This window comes from Crocuta crocuta, unplaced genomic scaffold (genome assembly GCF_008692635.1).
Source record: "Crocuta crocuta isolate KB4526 unplaced genomic scaffold, BGI_CrCroc_1.0 scaffold17, whole genome shotgun sequence".
Lineage (NCBI taxonomy): Eukaryota > Metazoa > Chordata > Mammalia > Carnivora > Hyaenidae > Crocuta > Crocuta crocuta.
The window spans coordinates 843400-866407 of NW_027532041.1; the positions used below are offsets into that span (position 1 = coordinate 843400).

Here is a 23008-nt window from a genome sequence, read left to right on the forward strand (position 1 = left end):
GCCCCCCCCCCCCCAACTCATGCTCTCTCTCTCAAAAATAAATAAACATTAAAAAAGATTTTAAAAAATAAATAAAAGAATTGTTTCTCTCTTGAACAGCTGGACTATTTTTTTTTAATGTTTATTAATTTTTTGAGAGACAGAGAGAGAGAGAGAACAAGCAGGGGAGGGACAGACGGAAAGGAAAACACAGAATCTGAAGCAGGCTTCAGGCTCTGAGGTGTCAGTACAGAGCCCAGCCCAGGGCTCAAACTGTAAAATCATGACCTGAGTTGAAGCTGGATGCTTAACCGACTGAGCCACCCAGGTGCTGCACAACTGTACTATTTTTAACTTATGTGACTTGTAAATTTGATTTAAATTCCTTTTGCTGCTGGTTGTTAGAAAGGTTAGAATCAGATTTGTATCTCAGTGATTGGAAATATTTAAGATGCTGTGGTAAATGTCTTTTATGGACTCATTGCTGGTTCTATTTTATGTCCCTTCCCTATTTCTCTGCCATCTTCTTTGTATTTCTTTCAATTTTAATTATTCCTTATTTCAAATAACTTAGTAAACTGCTTTAAAATACTTTTTAAAAATAACCTATTTCTTCCTTTCCAATCTTTTTTTTTTTTCTTGCTTTATTATGCTGGGTAGAACCACCGGTATAAGGCTAAAGTAATGACGTGAAACATTCTTATTTATAATCTCAGAGTTATGGCCTTCAACAGGATTTTTGTTTGTTTGTTTTGGTAAATACTCTTTATCAGATTGAGGATGTTGACTATTATCAAATGATTTTTCTGTGTCTATCAACCTATGATGTATCTTCTAGATTATGTGGGTATGATGAATTCCGTTGATTTTCTAAATTTGTATTATTGGAAATAAACCCAAGTCGGTTGGTTTTATTATTCGTTTTATAAATTCCCGGATTTGGTGTCCCAATATTTTATTTAGGATTTTTATATCTAAATTCAAAGAAAAGATTGGTTTAAGGGGCTTTTGTTTATTTGTTTATCAAGCTCTTGTCAGTGTTTTGTTATTAAAGTTATACAAATTACACCTCAGAAAAGTTGGGAAGTGTTCTTTTTTTCCTGCAGATTCTAGAAAAGCTTGTGTGACATACATTATTTCTTCCTTTACAATTCATTGGTGATGCTATTTAAGTTTCCTCTCTAGAAAGGTTAAAATTTTCTTTTACCATTTATAGAATTACTTGATTTTTTATTTCTTTCATTACTTTTGGTAAGTTTTATTTTCCTAGAAGTTTGTCTATTTTATTTAAGTTTTCAAATTTGCTGACATGAATTTGTTCATAATACACCTCTGTGATCTTTTTAATATCCTCTTTTTCATTCCTTTTCATTTTTTATAGCTTCTCACTTTTTGTCTTGATAATTATATGATACTTATCAACATTCTTTTTACAAAGAGACAATTTTTTTACTTTATTGATTTTTTATTATATATTTGTTTTCCATTTCAGTTTTTTCTGCTTTTATTATTTATTTTCTTTCTCTAGCTTATTGTGTTTTCAGTTTGTCGGTATTTTTCTAACATCTTGGGATGACTACTTAGACCACTGGTCTGATCTTTGTATGATTTCAATCTTCTGGATCTTGTTTGAGATGCTCATCCCTAAACCAGGGTGATCACCCAAGTTATGGTCATTACATAATGCTCAGAAAGAATTGATCAAAAAACTGATCCTTCAGGGCACCTGGGTAACTCAGTTGGTTGAGTGTCCAACTCTTGATTTTGGCTCAGGTCATGATCTCACAGCTTCTGGGACCCAGCCTCACCTAGGGCTCTGGACTAACAGCACAGAGCCTGCTTGGGATCCTCCTTCTCCCCCTTTCTCTGCCCTTCGCCCACTCACATGCTCGCTCTCTCTCTCTCTCTCTCTCTCAGAATAAATAAATAAATATTTTTTTTAAAAACCTGATCCTTCTCCATAATGCTCAGACTATAATTGCTCAGTCTCCACAAGAATAGCCTGCAGTTTTACCCTGGTGTTTTGAATACCATCTTTTGAAAAAAACTAATTTGTTTTTCATCTTTCTTACCAAGAATGCAGAATGGTTCCTCCCAATACTTCCAAAGAGAGTTATCTTCTTTTGTAGCGGCTATTACTAAAGCTGGCCCTGCTAGGAACAATTTTGTTTACAATTCTACATTCCTCAGTCAGGCTAAAAATGAAAGCAGCTCCTGCTCCGCAAAATCTAAAAACCACTGCTAAGGTAAATGAGAGAAACAAACAAAATACATTATTTTTCTGGCCTTAAGATTATATTGTCATATTATCTTCTAGGTCAAGGTCTGAAGATTTCATCTTACAAAAGAGTAAATTAAAACTTCTTGAAACATGATAATACCCAGTCCTGGCAAGGATGTAGTGAAACTGGTCCTCTTCTATATTTCTGGAAGAATTATAAATAGGTATACCCTTCATTAAAATAAGTTGACACCAGGTATCAAGTTTTTTTTTTTTTTTCAGGTATCAAGTTTTGAAAGGCTATTCTTGTGGAGACTGAGCATTTATAATCTGAGCATTATGAGGAAGGACCAGGTTTTTTAATGTTTATTTATTTATTTTGAGAGAGACAGAGTGGGTATGTGAGCAGGAGAGGGGCAGAAAAAGAGGGAGAAAGAGAGTCCCAAGCAGGCTGCTCTTCACTTGAAAGTTTGGGAAATAAAAGAACTAAAAATATCCAGTGTTGGTGAAGATGGGAAGAACTTTGCACCCTTCTTTACTATTGATGGGGTATATACTTGTACAATATTTTGGTGGATAGTCATGCACTATCTAGTAAAATTTGTTTTCTTTTTTTCTTTTACTTTAATTTTATTTTCCATGGAGATATAACATATATGCTCTAAAGCATATAAAGTGTATTAATATTCCTATGCAGTTTACTGATTTTTACACATGTATAATATCATGTAATTACCACCAGCATTAAGATATGGTAATTCCTGAAATCACAGATTAGTTTCACCTATTCTTGAATTTCATGTAAAAGAAATCATGTAGTTAGTATTCTTTTATGTCTGATTTCTTTCAAAATTCATCCATATAGTTGAATATATCAGGAGTTCAAATTCTTTATCAACTTCCCGGTGATAAACATTTAGAAAGCCACACTAATGATGAGCAGGAAAATCTATTACACATACTCTAACTTTTTATTTCTGTCCTAGGTCCTTCTTCTGAGAATACTCCAGCGCCTGACCTGGGTGGCTCCGCTCTTTGCTCCCACAGCACTCTCTGCTTCCCATGATCATTACTCTTACATTACTTGCATTCCACTACCCATACTATACACTTCTTTTAGGTAGGGATAAAAGCTGTTTCATCTTGATATCATATCCTCCAGCACCTAGCAGAATGCCATGGTGGACAATAAATACATGTCTATTGGATAGAACTAAATCTGAAAATAACAAAAGTAGCAAAGGCCTGGACAAATAGCCAAGGTCCAAAATTACTGGTTTGTAGATTGCTACTGCTTGAAATTATAGGTCATTTTGAAATGAACTTAATTGTCACATAGTCAACTAGCTTCAGTAATTTTTAAAACATAATTTTTAATCCTCCTTGCCTTGCTGTTTAGTACAGGAATAAGGATGCAACCCAAATCTGAGACAACCAGTTATAGAATATCTCCATGGCTGGTATTCTGGGTGGCTCAGTCAATAAAGCATCTGACTCTTGATCTCAGGCTGTGAGTTCAAACCTCACACTGGGTGTGTAGCCTCATACTGGATGTAATGTATCATCATTAATGATGATGATAATAACAACAACAATAATAGTAATAATAATAATGATAATATCTCTGTGGCCATAGTGCTGTGATATAAAATGATTTTCTTAGAGCAAAGCTCAGCACCCTTCTGTAAGAGACTTGCTCTCTCGTTCTGATGTGAAAAAGAGCCATGTAGTCCTTGTTACAGACAATGGTCATCTAGCAACCATCCAGATGAACAGCCTAAGAACAAAGATTAAAGCCAAGATAGAAGAGAAATATAGCCAGGTCCTTCATCAAATGCTTGCTGTCTACATTACTAGTGGAATTTTTAACTCTGTGAGTCAATATATTTTCTTTCTCATTTAAGCCATTTTGGGTTATTTTTCTTGTTTTTGTTTGTTTTTGCAAATGAAATGATCCTAACTAATACAAACTCTAAGAAGTTTACTTTAGAGGTGCCCAGGTGGCTCAGTGAGTTGAACATCTGACTTCATCTTAGGCCATGATCTCATGGATAGTGGGTTTGAATCCCAAGTCAGACTCTCTACTCTCAGTGCAGAGCTTGCTTGGGATCCTCTGTCTCCCTCTCTCTCTGCCCCTCCCCTGCCCATTCTCTCTCTCTCTCTCTCTCTCTCTCTCTTTCTCTCTCTCTCTCTCTTTCTCTCTCTCTCTCTCGAAAATAAATAAAAATTTAAAAGAAAAGAAGTTTACTTCAAAATCAAAATATCTAGCTATGGACCCTCTTCAGAGATATTTCAAAGGCTATCTCAGCTCCAAATCCATTATAAAGCATTCTCAGACAATTCCAGGAGACAGTATTATCACCATCCTATAACTCCAGAGTACCACTTGTTTATACCTATCATTTATACAGATGTTACTGTTTTATAACATCTATTATATTGTATTATCAATCTTCTTTTATTAGTTTTGTATGTTGCATTCTTAATAACATTGTAACTTCATTGAGCTCATTGACTATCCTTGTGTTTTCTACAATATTTTTCAGGCAGTAGATTGATGATTAAACTCAATTAAAAGCTAAATAATTCTTTCAATTTTCGATATCAGTCAGAAAGACAGACCTATGGTGTTGAAGGAAAATGTTAAAGCCAAACTATTGAAAATGTATAAATGACAACAGTACTTGAAATCACTTTAAATGTTTGCACTAGGGACTTAACCTAATGCCATACATGACACAAAACACTTTTCCATGTTACAATACATAACAGAGTACTAATGCTTTACCTAGTGCTACATTTTGGAGAAACTATCTATATAATACAGTGCCAGGCATCCCCCTTCTTGTCTCAAAGGCTTTGCCCTTGTCTACCCTTATAATCTGATTTATTATTGCTCATCTTTTAAGAATAGATTTCCCTGAATCTCTAGATTAAGGTAGGTTTCTTAATTATAAATTCTCACTGTACTATACATATATTCTTCATTGGGTCTATTACATTTGCAATTATATAATTATCTATGTTTAAATCCATCTGTGCTGCTAGACTATAGCATACACCAGAAAAAGGGCCAGAGCCATTTTACTCTCCTGTGTATTCACATTGACTACAGCATGACTGGAAAATTCTCAGTGAATACCTGTAGAATGAATTAACATTGTGGTAGATAGTTGCAGATTAAGAATAAGTCCTCAAGAACAGTATGTAACTGTGCCCCTCATCTCTGCTGTCTTTGGTAATTAGCAAAAATGCAAGCTTCTTTAATCCACTGTTCCCTTACATGCTGCCTTTTCCATACTATCCTATACTCCTTCTTCACTTGTGATTCTTCTTCCCATAGCTGTCCTACTGCTCAGGGCTCTAGAGATCTCTTGAGTTCCTCGAACAATCCTTTTCATATCCCCAATCTATTATACAATGTTCCTCTGCCTTCCTTGTCTTACCAGAAACTTGGAATCCCCAAAAGAATTTGTCTTCCCCTCAGCCCCCCCAAGGCTATTTTTTCAAATTCCAAGTACCACAGAGTCCAGGTAGCACATGAGGGTAGGGGGAAGGATGGTTCTTCTATATCCTTTTATAGGTCATTATTTTTCCAGAGGCTCCTGGGTGCTCAGTGGTTAAGCATCCAACTCTTGATTTCAGCTCAGGTCATGATCTCAGAGTTCAAGAGGTCAAGGCCTCCACTGGGCTCCAGGCTGACAGCGGGTTAAAAGTGAAGAGCTTGTTTGGGATTCTCTCTCTCCCTCTCTCTCTGCCCCTCCCCCGCTTGTACATGCACACTCTCTCAAATAATAAATAAACTTAAAAAAAAGATTATTTTTCCATGTTCAGGCTAAATCACTTACCATTTTGATACCTGTCTATACTACTCTCTATCCCAATTATTGCTATCATTTACAGACATCCTAGCTACTACTCTGCCTCATTCACTGAGCCCTTCAACATTTGGCTTAAGTCTTCCTTGTTTTAATTTCTGCCTCCTTTATGGGTAATTACAAGGTCCATATATAAAATTAATCCACAAAACTACTGGCAATGTTAGGGACTATCTCAACATAAATAATTTTTATTTATCTTCTAGTCTCTGGACCCATATATGCAAATGCCAACTACCTGTCTCCATTTGGATATCCATATCATTCAACAAATGTTCATTTAGTTCTAGGTGGTGGGGATGCAGCAATAAACAAGATATGTAAAGTCCCTGCCCTCAAGAAGCTTAAATTCTAGTGGGAGAAATCAACAAAAAAAATAAATAAAGAACTTGCTTTGCTTTTCTCAGTGAAATAAGAATGGGGGAGAGAGACAGCCCCCATTTCACCCATCAAAATGCCTGCATTCTGGACAGAGACCTAGGGTAAGTCAGAGCTTGCTCAAGGTGTCGCTCCAGAAAGTCTTCATTATCCAGGAGTGACCTGAGTTGCTTCTTCACTCACAGCTTGTGATTATTACCCTTGTATATTAGGAGGCCCTTTTCCTTTCTTTACATAACTCTGAGTATCTAGGTTAAAAAAAATAGTTTAAAAAAAAAGATGAATGAGAACTAGTGATAACTTTTTAATTGATACATTCCATTAATTTGTAAGTACAAAATGACTTTGTTTCATTGATTATAGGGGTTTGTTTTGTCTTCTTTTGTTTTGTTTTGTAACCATGCCTCACGCCCAGCATGGAGCCCAACACAGGGCTTGAACTCATGACCCTGAGATCAAAACCTCAGCTTAGATCAAGAGTTAGATTCTTAAGTGACTTAGCCACCCAAATGTCCTGGTTGATTGTAACTTTTTACATTTTTATTTCAATGTTGAAGAAAGATGAAGTAGCCCCTGTTTATATTTCCAGGATCATTTCTGTTTCTTCATACCTTATAATTTATTGCTCTAGTATTAAGACACCAACTACTTGTAATTCCCTATACATAGTATTTATTTCACACTTTCAAATCTTTGCATCTTTTTTCCTTTCCCTGGAAGGCCCTTTCCACCCATTCTAAGCTAAGTAACTCCTACTATTTTGTCAAGACTTATCTCAGTCCATTCTCTCCAGAAATACTTAGGAATCCCTTATCTATGCACTCATAAACATTTTCACATTGTATTAAAATTATCTGTGTTTCATCTACAAGACTGTAGGTATTTATTCACTCATTCAAAAAAATTCATACCAATTACTAGGTAAGTATTCATTCAACAAATATTTATTGAGTGCCTACTAGGAACCAAGCACTTGTTCTCAGTGCTTAAGGTATAATAGTGAACAACACAGTAAATTGCCTATGATCATGAAGGTGGCATTGTCATGTAAAATTTCAGCTAATGAGGGGCGCCTGGGTGGCTCAGTCAGTTAAGTATTCCATTCATAATTTCAGCTCAGGTCATGATCTCATGGTTTGTTAGTTTGAGCCCTGTGTTGGGCTCCATGCAGTCAGCACAGAGCCTGCTTGGGATTTTCTGTCTCCTCTCTGCCCCTGTCTCTATGCTCACTTGCTCGCTCTCTCTCTTTCTCAAAATAAATAAATAAACTTAAAAAAAAAAAAGGGCACATTAAAAAATTCAGCTAATGATTAAGTACTATAAAGTGGGATAAGGGCAAGTCAGTGACTGACAGTGGGGGTGGGCTGTAATAGATGGGGGGAGGGGGTTGTAAAAAGCCCCTTCAAGAAGATGATACTTGAGAAGACATATCAATGAAGGGAAAAAAAGCCAGTTAAACAATCTCAATGGCAGAGAGAAGAGCAATGTTCCAGCTCCTGAGGCAGGAAGGTATCGCTGTATTCTAGGGGCAGCAAAAAGAACGATGTAGGTGGAAGAGAGTGAGCACGGCTGGAAATGGTAAACATGAGGCTGTGTAGGCAGTAGCCAGATTACGTAGGACCCTGTAGGAGTGTGGATTTTATTCTAAGTGAGATGGGGAGTCACTTGGGGTTTTGATGAAGATAGTAACTTGATCTAATAGTTTTAAAATATTATTCTGGTAGCTGTGTAAAGAATAGTCCAAAGTGTGGCAAACATGAAACTGAGTGGCCAGACATGTCACCCAGTACACCTAAGGATGTGACAATGGGCAAGAAAGAGACTTAAAAAGAGGCACAGAGGAGGGTGATGAAGAACATGGACTCCAGTGATTCTACCTGGGTTTGAACCCTTGCTCCCCCAATCTTATTGGGTGACCACAGGCAACAATTTGAGGTCTCTGTTTATTTGTATATAAAAATAGGAATAATAATAAGTACCTACTTCCTAGGGTTGCTGCAAAGATGTAATAAGTTAATACATATTTAACACTTAGACCCAGTGCCTGGCACAAAATAATCCAGTATAAATGTTAGCTATAAGCATTCATGGACCTGGGTGGAAATCACAGGTATATCAGATGTCACTGGAATTGAGGAGTTACAAAAGCCACAGTGTTAGTACAAGGTGCTGATGAAGCACACAGGAAGAATTCCTACATAATCTTAGTCAGCAGAGTAACTGGGCACATAGTAGGTGCACAAATAATTATTTACCGTGGTCAAATTATATGGTCTTTTCTTTTTCAGATGGATCTTTTGGGTATTAACTTTAATACCCAATGCTATTTTATGGTATACAAGAGTGATTAATCTCTTGGTTTATTTGTTATAATAGAAGTCATTTTTACTTTTAAGTATTTTATTAGTATCTTCTCTTAAGATCTTATAAATTTATTTAAGCCTAGTTATTCTTCTAAGAAAAAAAAAAGTTACCCCTTGATAACAAATAGATAATGTGAAAGATACAATGGTCTCTTCACATTTCCGAGTCATGACTCTACACCAGTGCTTTACTAAATGGACCCCCCACCTTTGGCCTGAAAGCATCATTACCTTCCCTAATTTATTAGCAATGAGTCACTACAGCTCAAGAACATCTTACAGATTAGAGATGGGAATAAAATGAACCAAAACAAATGGCCTTGTAAGAAAATGTAGTGAATGACTCCACGTCATTACTAAAATAACACCACAGGAGGGCCCAGTGTCTTTCCTTGAGTGCGGTGTGTTCTCCAGAAGAAAGACCTCTAAGGCTTGTGACTCCCAAGGACAAGCACATAAAGGAGATGAATCACTTTCCAGTTTTCATCAGTGAATCATGGTTGAGATCACCACTACTTAATTTGGGCTTTTCAAATGTATGAGTCATCACACAAGCCCCTGCATTCTAAATTAGAATGAGAACAGATCTCGTGATGTTCAGGCAAGTAGCTCTAAGGGGTCTTTCTTCCTGGAAGCAGGGCAGTTTGACAGGACTGGAAGAATGGGTGCAGCACATCGGATGTGTTCCAGCCAGCCAGCTCAGGCCCTACACTATCGCAGCAGCTCTCTGGAAACTGGCCCAATTAAGTCACGTCCTGAAGTTAGAGGATAGAAAGAACTCTGCCAAGGGTGTAAGTAGTGTGCATAATAGCTCTGCTAAAACCACATGATCCAGAAACACTGTCAGGCATGGGGATCCTACCAATATAGCTCAGGTATTTCCTTCTTATATCAAAGATGTTAGCACTTACACTTTTCTCCTCTAATCCAAGTCACACCGTCACAATCCCATGGATGACCTACCAGACTCCCCAGGCCCTGACTTCTTTGACTTCCTTAGTGCTAATGACCTTCATCTCACATCTCCCTCTCCCACCCCTCATCTCACATCTCATACTCCTACATCCACCTGAGATTGCTATAGTCCTATCATTATTTAGAACTACTCCCTCTTGTAAAGCTTGAATTCAAACACTCGGCTCATTGAAAACTTCTGCCTCTCTCATTCAGTTACTACCATTCTATTATTCAACCTCGTCATGACTTCCACATACCCTCCTTTCTTCCAGTGACAGCCCTCTCTTGTCTTCACTTCCTTTGCAAGAATAGTTGCCACAGCAGTAGTAATAGCAATAAGTAAGTAAGATCAATTCACAAGAGTAGCGACTATTTTGAGTCTTAAGCATTTCCTTGCCTTCCATCATTTAAGTTTCAGGGCTATCTGTGAAGTAGGTGTTGAGGGCCTCAGTCAAGCCTTCCATGCTAAGCCCTTTCTAGTTCTTGAACTGAATATGTAGACACTGCTCATTATTACAATGCAACTGTACACATTAGAGGCCTCGCCATCTTTCTAAAACCTAGGACAACATAGCACAATGGCACTGGTGGCTTAGTGAGGAACTGTACCTGGAAACTATTCAATTAAATACAGGCTTGCTAACAAAGGTTTCCTGAGCCTTATAAGGTAATTATACTGGATTCTGGGTGTGACATATTTTAGAAAATAAGAGGGGTAAGCCCCTACTCAAGGCTTCCTGCAACCTGGCAGGACCTCATCCTGGTTAAGTGAAACACGGTCACCACCAATGTAGGCAGTTGTTTTATGAAGAACTAAGGAAACATGAGAAGCCACATTCACCTCCCCGATCTTGGGTGAGATATCTGAAAATCATTTGCTTACAAATATCTGTATCCTTTGCTCTTATAATGTCTATACATTTATGTGTCAGAGTTGCCAAGCCTCCAGCCTATTTCCTAATGTATTACTACAGATAAATTATAATCCTGGTTTTACAGAAAAATAGTATAGCTTTTTATCACTTTAGCCATTCTCTCGCCAACAATTCCAACTCCCTTCCCCAATGCTAATTTCATTGCACCCACCTTTCCAAACCTCTATCCAGCTGGGATTTGTCTCCTGTGTCCTGTGGAACAATATAAGCAAGTTCCTACTTGACATTTCCCTTTGGCTACCTCACATACTCTTCAAACTCAGCATGTCCAAAACTGAGCTCATCACCTCCTCCATACTGCTCCTCCTCTGGCTTCCCAACTTGTTGGCTGATGCAGTCAGTCACCTAATCTCAAAAGTCAGAAACCTGAACATGAAACTTTGTTCTTCCCCTTCTTCATAGCCCAGGTCCAAGCAAACACATGGTGATCATTTAGTCTCTATTATCTCTCAAGGCCATGCACTCCTCTTCATTCCCACCATCAGTCAGTTCAGATACCTCCAATCTGGAAGAGTTTGGTCTGACCACCCTGCAATTTGGTCTTACTCCCTGTAATTCATCTCTACACTGCTGTTTTTCCTAAAGGGAAAACTTGGTAACATCCTATGCCTAATACTTCAAATGATTTTTCCCACTGTTTTCAAGATAAAGTTCACATTAGTATACAAGACCCTTTATAAGCAGTCTGTATTTACCTCTTCATTTCCCTCTGGCCACTTGCCCCTTGCATTCTAGCTCCAGATACACTGAAATACTTGTACGTCTATCAAATGCTCTCATACTTTCAGATATATTATATATGTATTTCCTATGCTCAAATACACACACACACACACACACACACCACCCATTTCTGCACACCTGTAAATGCATAAACACTATATGCCAATTTGGTTGTCACTTCCTTGCTCCTCAGATCTGGAGAATTTCCTATCACCACCCACTCTCAGGTTGGGATTAAATAATCTTCATATGTGTTCCTGTATTACCCAATTATAATAGTTAATACACCATATTACCCTATACATTTACTTATTCCCCTCACCCAACATAAAGCCCCTGAAGAGCAAGAAATATTTATTATTCAATCTTCAGTGCTAACCCAATGTCAAATAGTGCATACAAGGTGCCCAATGATCATTTGTAGAAGTGGTTTGGTCTGAGATCTCAACTCTCTCAGAATACATACTTTCCAGGTATGTACTCCTCACAGCTCCCAGAGGAATAAAGCATTAAGGAGCTTAAACCTAGAGTTAACCCTCTTTATTATGGGCTTTTAAAAAATTTTTAGAATTGTATGTGTACTATGAAAATTCACTTAATCAGTGACCTACAAGATTGTCCTATAAACCTCTGGATAGGCTGATATGATAAGGTTTACTAAAAATGTGATCTCATTTGCTGAAAAGCATGTGTGTGTATGTGTGTGTGTGTTAGTTTTCCATTAGTTTTCCATTGCTGTGTAACAAATTACCACAAATTTATAACTGTAAACAACACAAATTGATGTCTCATAATTTCTAGGAGGCAGGCGTCCAATACACTTTAGGTGGGCCCTCTGTAGAGGATCTCAAAGAGTGAATGAAATCAAGATGTTAGCTGAGTTGTGTTCTCATGAGGAGGTTCTAGGGAAGAATCTGCTTCCAAGCCCATTCAGGTTGTTGACAGAATCTAGTTCTTGTGGCTGTAGCACTAATGTCTCCATCTTCTTACTGGGGGCTGTTGGCCAGGGGTCACTGACAACTCTGGAGGTTGCTTACAATCTTCAGCATATGGCTCCCTCTGTCTTCAAGCCACCAATGGTATATTGAATTCTTCTCATGCTTTGAATCTCTGACTTCTGCTTCTCTAACCACTCAGAGAAAAATCTCTTGTTTTAAAAGGTGTATGTGATTAGGACAGGCCTGCCTGGATACCCTCACTCTCTTAAGGGCAACTGATTAGTAACTCTAATTACATGTGTAAAATCCCTATTCCCATGCAATGTAATCAAAAAGTAACACCACAGGGCTAGCTTACAATGCTGCCAGAACACTGAGAATACTGTCCAAATTTTCTTCTTCTTATGAGGACACCAGTCATTAGATTAGTGTCTATGCTAATCCTGATCTCACTTTAGCTTGATCACATTTCCAAATAAGGTCACATTCACAGATTTTAGGTAAACATTAATTTAGGGGGGAATTATTCAATCCATTAAATTATCCTTGCATGAATTTCACAGTTTCATGCCATTAAACAAAAGTTACACCCACAAATCTTTTTGAGGCGTCTCTTCTCTCTGTTTTCTACTCAGATGGCTTAGGAATAATAACCCTAAGTTTCTCAGACACCCTCTGGTTTGATTGACTGGAGCCATACATCACACCCTTAATCTCCTAGAAGAGCCTTATGTATGACTGAATACTTTGACCTATTGGCCTTTCTGCTGTTTTGACAAAAAGCTGAATAATCACGCAGCCCTCTATACTATGTTTTCAGAAGCCACTTCTGACATTTAGAATCTTTTACCATCCGGAATGGTTGAAACTTTTCAAAATTATCCAGTCTTTTACATTTACCAGGATTTATTTTTTTCTTCAAACTATTTCTTTATTCAATTAAAAAGTGCACCTGTTGTGATGAGCACAAGGTGATATATGGAATTGTTGAATTACTATATTCTGCACCTGAAACTAATATAACACGTATGTGAACTAACCAGAATTAAAATAAAAGCTTAACAAAAAATAAATTACTTCTTTTTTCTAAGATTTTAGTACAAGCAGCATGAAGAAGCAAACTGACTCTTTCAACACTTTGCTTGGAAATTTCCCTAGCTATTATATCCAAGTTTCACACAAAATTCTGCTTTGGACATAACTAGAGGTCACAATTTTTCTAAGCTTTCTGCCACCACATAAGGATTTTCCTCCTTCCTCCAGTTCCAATAATATGCTTGGTACTTCCTTCTGAGTCCTCACCAGTAGTGTTCTTAAAGCCCAAGTTTCTAATAACAGTCTGTTCATAGTGATTTAGGTTTTCCCTGAAACAATTTAAGTTTTCACCATAATGCTCAATTCCTTCCCAACTTTCACCAGCTGCATCTTCAGTGTCCATGTTTCTGCTAACAGTCTGTTCAAAGCAATTTTAGGTTTCTTCTACCATATTCCTTAAAATTCTTCCAGTCTCCATCTATTGCCTGATTCCAAAGCCACTTACAGACTTCAGATATTTGTTATTGTGGGCCAGTAACTCACTTCCAGGTACTAGAAAATCTATATTAGTGACATAACTACCACAGACTTAGCAGCTGTAAACAACCTATCCTTACCATCACAGAGTTTCTGTGGGACAAGGGTCTGGCTTAGATCCGCCTTAGCTATGTCCTGTGCTTTAGCTATGTCCTCTGCTTAGGATCTCAAAGACTGAAATCAAGACGTTGGCCAACCTGGAGGCTCTCTAGGAGAATTTGCTTTCAAGTTCATGCTGTTAGAATCCAGTTCTTGGGACGCCTGGGTGGCTTAGTCAGTTAAGGGTCTGACTTCAGCTCACGTCATGATCTCATGGTTCGTGGGTTCGAGCCCTGCGTCAGACTCTGTGCTGACAGCCAGCTCAGAGCCTGAGCCTGTTTCAGATTCTGTATCTCTCTCTCTGACCCTCCCTTGCTCACGCTGTCTCTCTCTCTCAGAAATAAGTAAAAAAAAAAAAAAAAAGAAGAATTCAGTTCTTTCTGGTTGTAGGACTGAAGCCTCCATTCACTTGCTGGCTGTTGGCTAGGAATCATTTTCAACTCTCAGATGTCACTCACATTCCCCCTCTCTCTATTTATATAATTTTTTTTTTTTGAGAGAGAGAGAAAAAGTGTGTGAGTAGGGCAGAGACAGGGAAGGAGAAAATCTCAAGTAGGTTGCAAGCTGTCAGTGCAGAGCCCAATGCAGTGCTCAATCTCACGAATCATGAGATCATGACCTGAGCCAAAATCAAGAGTTGAATGCTAAACATACTGAGCCACTCAGATGCCTCATCATTCATTTTCTTCAACTTGTGGATTTCTCCATTTTTCAGCCAGCAATGTTGGCTGGAATGCTGAATTCCTCTCATGTTTTAAATCTCTGACTTTTGCTTCTTCAACCAGGGAACGAAAACTTTGCTTTTAAAGGGTTCATAGCATTAGGTTAGACCCACCTGCATAATCTCCTTATTTTAAGGTCAACTGATTAGTAACTTAACTACCTCTGTAAAATTCCTTTTTTCTTGTAATATTATGTAATCACAATAACAACCTGGAATTGAAATTAAGCCTGTTACATATCCTTGCACTAAAAATACTCTAAAAATATATCAATAGTATTGACTCTGAGTTTTCATTTCCTCTTGCTTTTTCATTTTGTATAATTCAAAAATATATTTCTTTGCAATCAAGAAAAATACAAAATGATACCACTATGGGGTTTAATTAAATCACGGTGGCTTTACAGAATCTTGTAGCTATCTGCTCACCCATTTGTAATGACTACAAGTACATGACTCACTGATTACAAAAGGTTACATGGTCAATGTTCAGAAGCCTGGGTCTGTTACATTGTAAGCTTTTCCTGCAAATACATGTACACACACACATTTCTAATAAAATAGACTTCTTGTTATTGAGAATAGGTGGTTTAAAGTTGTGCCTGTCTTCTCACTCTATCTACTTTTATAGCAAAAGAAGTCAAAATGCTGAGGTCCCATTAGGCATAACCAACTAGCTGCTTCCAACTGAAATAGCAGAGCAGGATTGCATAATGCAGTTGGTTTTTAGCTCCCCCACTCATTCGCCAAATGTTTATGAACTCCCACTACATGCCAAGCGCTTGGGTACAGAGATACAGATGGTACACTCTGAACTCAAACGATGAGTTCAAAATTTTGCATTTTGCCCAATAGGCAAGCTTCTTATTTTGCTTACATATTTGTACTTTAAATATTAACTACCAAATTTTGGAAGGCATTTAAGATATTCTAAAAGTGTTTTCACAATTAAACAAAAAGACACCTGCAGTCTGTTTATTTCCTACTTCTCAAAAAACTGAAGTTTAAAAAATAATTTGCAAATTGTAATTTTTCTTCCAACATGACCTTTGGTTGACATTCTCTGGGCTATTTTGACAAATAAGAATCCAGCAAAAGACCAAAGTTAGATAACTTTGAGGTCACATACCTTTACGTTCACATCTCTTTATCTTCATCATCTGTTGGTTAGGAACACACAGCAGTTACCCCCAAATGCCACTTACTTTGAAAAAAACCCTCTTGGCTTAGCCTTAGCCCAACCCAGCCAATCCTCCAAATCAACCCAGCAGCAATTCTGGCAGACCTTGGAGAAACAGAACACCAGGCTTGCTCATGGGCTGTTTCCACTAGAGCATACTGCATTTTACAGGGGAATAATGATTAGTCATTTAGAAGGTCTACTCCTTGAGCAGTGAAATATTATAGTGCAGCCTGACATTTTAACATAACTTCAAAATTCTTGGCTAAATAAATTGCTAAACTTTACACTCAGTTACTGTTCTCCACCTGCTTACAATTACTCATCCTGCACTGCAACTCTCCTGGCCAGAATTGGAGCAAGTGGGACTACAAAGAAAAACCCAAAGAAGCTCAATGTGTCCAGGTAGGGAGGACAAGCCCAGCCTGACACATAGTGGTCCTTTCTCTATTCCTCTTTCCTAGTCTCTCTGCCCCATTTAATTGTCTTCCACTAGCTTCCTTGCCTTTCCTCATTTGAGAGACCTTCCTGGCCACCAGAAATTCTCAAATATTGCCCAAACATCCTCAACTTTTCATCCTTCTACTAACACTGGCCCTAGAGGTGCTAAATACAGTTATGTTGTGCTTCTAGGGGCTGAAGTTAAAAGTCACATTTATCAAGTATGTTTTCAGTATCAGGCCCAGAACTGGGCTGTAGGGATAAGGAAGAGAACTAAACCCAGTCTCTACCTTCAAGTTCATGGAAGAAACAGTCACACACACATGGTCTACACTGCATTAAGTTTTTATGTGAGGGCATGGAGGAAGTGTGAATTTATCCTGAATTGATGCACTAAGGAAGGCTTCAACAAAACCTATATGCTAAAACAAAGAAATATGCAAACAAACACTACCAGTTAAACCTAATCAGGTACAAGGCAATAAGAATTTTGCAAGAATAGCTGGGTGTGTGTTGAATTTGGGGTAGGACTGCTTTCCAGGGAACACTAACAGTAAAACAAGTATATTTCTAGAAGAGTTTTGTATGTTAGATCAAGTTTGTGAAAGAGGTGCACTGCAGGAGGTTTTTGGTCATGCTATGTATCTGTTTATCTTGGTAAATTCTTTGCTCAGAGAGAAGAAGAAAGTATGAAATGAGCCTGGTTCACAAATATGGAAGGCAGGACATGAACCAATACATTTTTTAAGTGCTTATCTTGGCTAAGAGCAATGCAGTGTGGCCTCTTTGCAAGTCAATAAGTAGAACCATAGAGAAAGAATTGGTGAGGCCTAAGGTCATCCTCTTACCCAACATCCTTGAAAAGCATTCGGAAAAAAATCTGATATTCCCTTGCAATGTTATAAAGACTGCTCTTTGTAACATTATTATATGTCCTTCCCATGGAAAGTTCTCCCCGTTCAATCTTTTCTTCATTACTAGCAACCAAAGACTCATATTTGCAACCTAATTCTAGGGTTGAAGGCCATGAACTTGAAAGACAATTTTCAAAGTTGCATGTTTTAACCTATAATAAAAATGGTTTTAAAAAATGGACTAGAAATAGCACAGATCCCACAAAGGGTGTGGCAACCCAGGCCAATTTGGGGATGCAGGAATAGGGTGAGAGGAAACTCTGGAGGCTGGTGTCTCTTCATTCTTCTTTTATTCAATCTTTGTTCACTAATGAAATATTTATTATGAGCCTTCTCCATGCCAGCCACTGTACTATGTACTTGGGATGTGGAAATGAATCAACAGTTCAACTGAGCCCCTCAAGATATTCTTCAAGTAAGGCTGGGAACATGAAGGTACATGATTATAACACAGCATGAGGAAGACAAAAACCAGGATAGCACCAAGCCCCAAGGCATACAAAGGAGAGTGTACTTCACTAAAATGAAGGGAGTCAGGGAAAGTTTCTCGGAAGAAAGAATATTTGAGTTGAATCTTGATGATGGCAAAAGATTTCCCCAGGTGGAAGAGAGACATGACAGAAGGGAGAAGTATATACAAAGGTCTAGAGATAGGACACCTCACAAAATGCTGGGAAACAAGAATAACTCAGAACAGCTCCCTTCTTTCCTACCACCTTTGTATCACTAATAATGATGGTGATGATTTTAACTTTCTCATAATTCTGTTCAGGCTGGTATGAACTTATATGTCCCACTGGGGGTCTACCAACTACCACAGAACCACTCTTGTGTATGAATTACCTCTTTGTACAGGCTTTGCTGCTCTTGAGGTTTGCTTCCACAGTGGATCTGTGGGCTGGTTTAAAGTGACCATCCAACACTTGAAGGACCTACTCACCCTTTGGTAAGCCAGAAAGGACAGAAGTCTAGCCATCCTTGAGGTTGTTTAGCTGTTGTGTCTGCCTCCCAGATTCCCAGCAAAGACCAGCAGGCCCCCATGGCTGGTGAGGAAGAGCTTGGAAACAGCTTTCTCTGGGCATTGACAAGAAGGGGTCTTTAAGTGTCGACGATGTTCTCAGGAGAGTGTAATTCCACATCACACCAGCAGGAGTCACAATAACAAGACTGACTTTTGTTCAGTCAATGTGCCACAAATTCTCCAACTACAAAGGAAAAAGGAAGAATGAGTGTAATTTAAGTTCTTAGAAAGTGGGGCAAATTTTCATTACAACATTTAAAAAGACAAAACAAAGCCAGCACCCTGCCTAAACATAATGCAGCATGGCCTGTGATTAAATTGGCTCCTTGGCCTGCTTCTGTGCCAGGGCTACCACGTGCATTATTATAGGCCATAGAAATGGCCAATATTGGTATTAATCTGTTTTTTAATCATTAACTTACCTAAATTTAAATTTTTTATGTTTTAAACAGCTTTAGTGATATATAATTTACACATCAGAAGATTCACTGTCCACCCCCCAAAAATTTGCCTCATATTAAATGTACTATTCAATGATTTTCCAGTAAAATTAAATTTAGAGTCATCACCACAATCCCATTTTAGAAGATTTTCATCACCCCAAAAAGATCCCTCATGCCTACCTGCAGCCAAACCGCTTTTCCGCTTTCAGTCTGAGGCAACCACTAATCTACTTGCTGTCTCTGTAGGTTTGCCTTTTCTGGACATTTGATATAAATGGAATCTATAACAATAGGTCTTTAGCATCTGGCTTTTTTCAATCAGCATAATGTTTTTGAGGTTCATCTATGTTGTCATGGGTATCATAGTTCATACCCTTTTATTGCTGAATAATATTTCATTATATGGGCATTATGGACATATCACATTTTATCTATTATATTTTTGTCTTAAATTCTATTTTATTTGACATTATTGGAGCCACTATAACTCTTTTTAAATATATGTATTTCGTTTTATTATTTAATTTTATGTTTATTTATTTTGAGAAAGAGAGTAGGGGAGAGGCAGAGAGAGAGGGAGAGAGAGAATCCCAAACAGGCTCCACAATGTCTGCACAGAGCCCAGGGTGGGTCTTGAAATCACAAACTGTGAGATCATAACCTGAGCCGAAATCAAGAATCATATGCTCAACCAACTGAGTGACCCAGGTATCCCATGCCACTGTAACTTTTTATGGTTACTGTTTTCATGATACACAGACACACAGGTACATAGATACATATTTTTTTAATATTGTATTTTTTAACATTTTAGATTCACAGAAAAATTACAAAAATTATAAAAATATAGAGTCTCCACATAACTCACATTAATTTTCCCCTATTATTAACATCTTACATTAGTATGGTACATTTATTGAAATTAATAAATTAATACTGATACACTATTATTAATTAAAGTCCATTCTTTAATCAAATATCTTCAGTTTTTCTCTAGTGCCCTTTACTGATTCAGGATCCCATCCAGGAGCCCACATCACTTTTGCTTATCATGTCTACTTAGGTTGCCCTTGACATGAGAGTTTCTCAGACTTGCCTTGCTTTTGATTACTTTGTCATATCTGAGGAGTACCGGCCAGGTACTTTGTGTAATGTCCCTCCATTATTATGTTTTCTTTGTGATTACACTGGGGTTATGCATTTAAGAGGAAAACCATAGAGGTAAAGTGCCATTTCATCACATCTTATCAAGTATATATACTATCGACATGACTTATAACTGTTGATGTTGACCTTGCTTAGCTGACTGAGGTGAGTGTTTGTCAGGCTTTTCCACTGTAAAGTTACTCCTTTTTCCTTCTTTTTCATACTCTACTCTTTGGTAGGAAGTCACTATATACAGCCCAAACCTAAGGAGTGAGGAGTTGTGCTCCATTTTTTTGAGGCCAGAATATCTCTGTAAACTATTTGGAATTTTTCTGCATTGGGAGATCTGTCTCTTAACCCCAATTAATATTTATTAAATCACTTATTTGTATCAGTATGGATTCATGGATACTTATTTTATAATTTGGGTTATGGCCCAACAGTACTTTACAAATTTTGTTGCTCAAATTATCCCAGCTCTGGTCATTGGGAGTTCTTTCATTCACCTCCTGTGTCCCTTAGATGTACCTGCAACACTGTGGGGGTCTGTTTGTTAGCTTGCTTTTGGACACTTTCTTACTTTCTGACACTATAGGATGATCCAGGTTCATTTTGTATATGTCCTGCCCTAGTCCTAGAATCAACCAGTTCTCCAAGAAGTCCTGGTTTCTTTCATAGGTGAATGTCATTAGAAACCAAAATCTGGGCACTAAGTGTGCTAATTGCTACTGGAGTGTTATTTTTCTAGGCCTGCTCAGATGACAGAGCAAGGAAATACATGTGTATGTGCTAACCTGTGCATATACACATTTCTGTATATAAACATCTGTATTGGTATTAAGCTTAATATGAGTTCATACTAATGTCTCAAACTCTAGTCCATTACCACTTGAATTCTTCTAGCCCTCTCCTTTTCTTTATCAAGAATACATACTATTGACATGACTTATCATTGTAACAGTGAGACATCACCTGACATCTGACCCCTATTATCTGACATCAATTTACTTAACTTTTCAATTCCAGGGGTGCCTGGGTGGCTCAGTCAGTTTAGTGCCCTACTTCCGCTCAGGTCATGATCACACAGTTCGTGGGTTTGAGCCTCACGTCGGGCTCTGTGCTGATGACTAGCTCAGAGCCTGGAGGCTGCTTCAGATTCTTTATCTCCCTCTCTCTCTCTCTCTCTGACCCTCCCCTGCTCATGCTGTCTCTCTCTCTCTCTCAGAAATAAAAAAAAAAACATTAAAAAATATAAATAAATAAAACACTCAATTCTAGAATAGCAGTATCAGAATTGTTAAGCTGTATGCCCATGGGAAATAACTTTATCAACTAGTGACAGGGTATATGCATAGTTTCTTTTGTCACTATTTTTATAGACTTTACTCATTCCAAAAGTACTTAGGTAAGTATCTCTTACCCAAGCCCTCAGTGAGGTTGTTTCATACATTTGTAAGACATACAAGATTCAATCCTGGGATTCCTCTACCTCTTAAATGATTTTTTAACATTTGCATAATTAAAGTTCACTCTCGGCAAATTTTGACAAATGCATAGTGTCACATATCCACAATTACATTACCACATAGAATTCTTTCAACACCCTAAAAAATTTCCTGTACTTCATCTATTGACCCTTCCCTTGGACTTCTACCTCCTGTCAACCCTGATCTTTTTTTTTATTGTCTCTAGTTTTCTTTTTTCCACATTGTCATTTATTAGAATCACAGAGTATGAAGCCTTTTAAAAATGGCTTATTTCACTTTGTGTATGCATTTAAAACTTATCATGCCTTTTTATGGCTTCATGTCTTTTTATCACTGAATAGCATTTCATTCCACAGTTTATCTATTCACCTATTAAAGGGCATTTTGGTTGCTTTCAGCTTTTGACTATTATAAATACAGCTACTATAAACATTCATGTGCAGGTTTTTTGTGACATAAGCCTTCACATCAGTTGAGTAAATACCTAGGGGCACATTGCTGGCTCATAAGATAAGACTATGTTTAGTTTTATAAGAAACTGCCAAACTGTCTTCCAATGAGTCTGTTTCTACGTATCCACCAGAAATGAATGAGAGTTCCTATTGCATCCTTACCAGCAACAGGTATTGCCAGATTTCTGGATTATGGCCATTCCAATATATATTTGTCAAATGCTTTTACTTTCAACATATTTGTTGGCATTTTATTTGGATTTATATCATATATTTTTTATATTTCTGTTCTTCCTTTATTGCTTTTATTGTATTACATATTTCCTAGTGCACCACTTAAATTCATTTGTAGTATGCTGTTATGGACTAACTGTCTATGTCCCCCTAATGTTCACATGTTGAAGCCCTAACCCTCACTATGATCGTATTTAGAGGTGGGGTCTTTGTAAGGTAATTAGGTTTAAGTGAGGTCATGAAGAAGGGCCTCCATATTGATATTCATGCCTTTATAAGAAGAGGAAAAGACACCAGAGCTCCTTCTCTATGCCATGTGAGGACAAGCAGCCATCTGTAAGCCAGGAAGAAGGTTCTCATCAGGAACTCAATCTGTAAGTACCTTGATCTTGGACTTATTCTCCAAAACTGTGAGAGAAATAACTGTCTGTTATTTAAGCCACCCAGTAAAAGGCATTTTGTTATGGCAGCTTAACCAGAATAATACAGATGTCTTTTAACACACACAAACACACAGACACACACACACATTAATATATATAGATGTATTTTAACATATATATAGAAGTTATTTTCATTTTCTGGCATTATTTGTTAAATATTTTTCTTCTTTGTCTCCTCTACTCCTGAAACACTTATGTTGGATCACTTGTTGGTGTTCCTCAGGTCTCTGATACTCTGTTCATTTTTTTCTGTAATTTCTTATAATTATTGATGTATCAATTTTATTGCTTCATTTTATTCTGCCAGCTGAAACTCGTTATTGAGCCCCTCTAGTGAAATTTTCATTTCAGTTACTGTACTTTTCAATTCCAGAATTTCTATTGGATTGTTTAAATAATCTATATTTCTTTATTGATATTCTCTACTTAATTAATCACTGTTATATGTTTCTTTACTTTTTAAGATATTGGTTCCTTTAAACA

The 23008-nt window shown here is 37.5% G+C and overlaps 1 long non-coding RNA gene across 1 annotated transcript in view; it reads right to left on the reverse strand.

Annotated features, from left to right (window-relative positions):
- Positions 1-23008, reverse strand: part of LOC144241724 (uncharacterized) — a 168378-nt gene that overhangs the window by 74120 nt on the left and 71250 nt on the right. Inside the window, exon 7 of the long non-coding RNA XR_013338171.1 lies at positions 18240-18504. This is a non-coding gene — a long non-coding RNA (uncharacterized LOC144241724). The remainder of the gene's footprint in view (positions 1-18239; positions 18505-23008) is intronic.